The sequence below is a fragment of the Mastomys coucha genome, unplaced genomic scaffold (assembly GCF_008632895.1).
Source record: "Mastomys coucha isolate ucsf_1 unplaced genomic scaffold, UCSF_Mcou_1 pScaffold5, whole genome shotgun sequence".
Classification (NCBI taxonomy): Eukaryota; Metazoa; Chordata; class Mammalia; order Rodentia; family Muridae; genus Mastomys; species Mastomys coucha.
The window spans coordinates 50,695,371-50,698,953 of NW_022196911.1; positions in this window are offsets into that span (position 1 = coordinate 50,695,371).

Consider the following 3,583-nt stretch of genomic DNA (forward strand, 5'->3'; position numbering starts at 1 on the left):
ACACAATGTAGGGGCTGAGCCCACTTACATTAATTAATAATCAAGTTAGCCCACAGGCCAATCTGATGGAAACAGTTCATCATTAAGGTTCTCCACCTCGGTGACTGTAGGTTGTGTCAAATCGACAGTTAAAGCCAATCAGCATAGCTCTCCACCCAGCTATCCTGCTATATGCCAACCACCATAGTCACCAGGGATGGAAGAATTCATCTGAAAACCACTTCCCCTCTAAACCTTTTTGTATTCCATCACTCCCATCTCCCTCCCCTGGTGCCCCTGCCACTCTTCAGTCATCCTAGCTCACAAGATAATTTTGTCTTATAGATGTTTTTGGTAGCCTCAAGTGTTACCTCTTATGGGACAAGATCAAAGGCAGATTGTCAGAGACAAGAAGAGCCTGGCATGGAGATTCAGAGGTCTTTGGGGTCAGACTACATGTGTTTAAGGGTCTGTTTTATCTCTTGTTAGCCAAGTGATCTTGGGAAAGTTCATGAACTCCTTTTTGGTCTTGGCTTCCTAATCAGTTAAATTACATAACTTCTAGGGTTGCTCGAGCATCCAGGAGATAGTTATCCAGGTATTCAGCAGAATGCATGCAGTGTTTGAGTATTAATTGGAATGACAAGTAGGTTCAATATTTTGTTTCACTTTTTAATGATTTTATTTTAAATTTGTGTGTGTGTGTGTGTGTGTGTGTGTGTGTGTGTGTGTGCTCGCGCGCATGCGCACACGCGTGCAGGTATATGTATGTGAATGCAGGTGTCCACAGAAGTTAGAAGAGGGCATTAGATCTCCAAGGAGTTGGAATTACAGGTAGTTGTGAGTCACACAATATAGGTACTAGGAACACCTATCTAAGTCCTCTACAAGAGCATTATACTCTCAGCCTCTGAGCCACCTTCTTAGTCCCTAATTTGTTTATGTAATTTAAAATTACATTTTATTTATTGTGTGTATGCATGCACACATGCACATATGTTTGTATGTGTGAGCACACACATCTCATCATGCTTGTTTAAGTCAGAGGATAATATGTGAGGTCTCTTTCTCTCCTTCCACTATGTGTCTCCATTAGCTTTGACAGCAGATGCCTTTGTCCACTGAGTGCTCTCACTGGCCCCAAAGTGACCAAGGGCTCTTGGTGTTTATTTTAGCACCTGGTACAGGTGAGGTTTTTCTATCTGTAGCTATCAGCATCATCCATGGAATACTTTTCTTGTTCCTGGTATGTGCTAAAAGATCACCAAAGCAAAGCTGTTGTTATTGAATCCTCTTAAAGTCTCCCAAAAGAGGTGTTCTAGCCTGCTTGAAGACATCATATTTGGTAAAGCAAGTTAGGAGAGCTAAAGCAACTCAGCTTTTGCTTAGGTAATGGAGGAATAGAGAGAGTGTAGGTTTGAAAACCACAAAGTCTGACTTTTTTTAATGTTTTTTTTTCTTTATTTACATGTCATATTTCCCAGTTTTCCCTCCCAAACAAAACAAAACAAAACAAAACCAAAAACCAACAACAAGAACAAACCCCTGTTTCCTCCCCCCCGCCCCCTGCTTGCCACCCCACCCTTTCCTGCTTACTGGCCCTGGCATTCCTCTACACTGGGGCACAGAACCTTCATAGGGCCAAGGGCCTTTCCTCCCATTGATGACCGAAATGGCCATCCTCTACTATACACATGCTGCCGAAGCAATCAGTCCTACCATGTGTATTCCTTGGTTGGTGGTTTAGTCCCTGGAAGCTCTGAGGGTTCCCTGGGAGCTCTGAGTGTACTAGTTAGTTCATATTGTTGTTCGTCCTAAGGGGCTACAAACCCTTCAGCTCCTTGGGTCCTTTCTCTAGCTCCTTTATTTGGGGACCCTGTACTCAGTTCAATGAATGGCTGTGAGCCTCTACTTCTGTATTAGTCAGGTACTGTAAGAGCCTCTTAGGAGACAGTTATATCAGGATGGATTGTCTTTCCTTCAGTCTCTGCTCCATAGTTAATCTCTGCAACTCCTTCCATGGGTATTTTGTTTCCCCTTTTAAGAAGGAGTGAAGTATCCACACTTTGGTCTTCCTTCTTCTTGAGTTTCTTGTGGTTTGTGGATTGTACTTTGTATATTCTGAACTTCTGGGCTAATAACCACTTATCAGAGTCTTCATACCATGTGTGTTCTTTTGTGATTGGGTTATCTCACTCAGGATACTATTCTCCATTTCATTTATTCAAAGAATTTCATAAATTCATTGTTTTTAATAGCTGAGTAGTACTCCATCGTGTAGATGTACCACAATTTCTGTATCCATTCCTCTGTTGAGGGACATCTAGGTTGTTTCCAGTTTCTGGTTATTATAAATAAGGCTCCTATGAACATGGTGGAGCACATGCCCTTATTACATGTTAGAGCATCTTCTGGATATATGGCCAGGAGTGGTATAGCTGGGTCCTCTGGTAGAATTATGTCCAATTTCTGGAGGAACTGCCAAACTGATTTCCAGAATGTTGTACCAACTTACAATCCCACCAGCAATGAAGGAGTGTTCCTCTTTCTCCACAACCTCTCCAGCACCTGCTGTCACCTGAGTTTTTTATCCTAGCCATTCTGGCTGGTGTGAGATGGAATCTCAGTGTTGTTTTGATTTGCATTTCCCTGATGACTAAGGATGTTGAACAGTTCTTTAGGTGCTTCTCAGCCATTCAGTATTCATCCATTGAGAATTCTTTGTTTAGCTCTGTACCCCATTTTTTAATAGGGTTATTTGGTTTTCTGGAGTCTAACTTCTTGAGTTCTTTGTATACATTGGATATTAGCCCTCTATCAGATATAGGATTGGTAAAGATCTTTTCCCAATTTGTTGGTTGCCGTTTTGTCCTATTGACAGTGTCTTTTGCCTTACAAAAGCTTTGCAATTTTATGAGGTCCCATTTGTCAATTCTTGATCTTAGAGCATAAGCTATTGGTGTTCTGTTCAGGAAATTTTCCCATATGCCTATGTGCTTGAGACTCTTCCTAACTTTCTTTTCTATTAGTTTCAGTGTATCTGGTTTTATGTGGAGGTCCTTGATCCACTTGGACTTGAGCTTTGTACAAGGAGATAGGAATGGATTGATTTGAATTCTTCTACATGCTAACTGCAGGTTGAGCCAGCACCATTTGTTAAAAATGCTTTCTTTTTTCCACTGTATGGTTTTAGCTCCTTTGTCAAAGATCAAGTGACCATAGGTGTGTGGGTTCATTTCTGGGTCTTCAATTCTGTTCCATTGACCTACGTGCCTGCCACTGTACCAATACCAATGCAGTTTTTATCACAGTTGCTCTGTAGTACAGCTTAAGGTTCGGGATTGTGATTCCACCAAAGGTTCCTTTATTGTTGAGAATAGTTTTCCCTATCCTAGGTTTTTTGTTATTTCAGATGAATTTGCAAATTGTTCTTTCTAAGTCTGTGAAGAATTGAGTTGGAATTTTGATGGGGATTGCATTGAGTCTGTAGATTGCCTTTGGCAAGATGGCCGTTTTTACTATATTAATCCTGCCAGTCCACAAGCATGGGAGATCTTTCCATCTTCTGAGATCTTCTTCAATTTCCTTCTTCAGAGACTTGAAG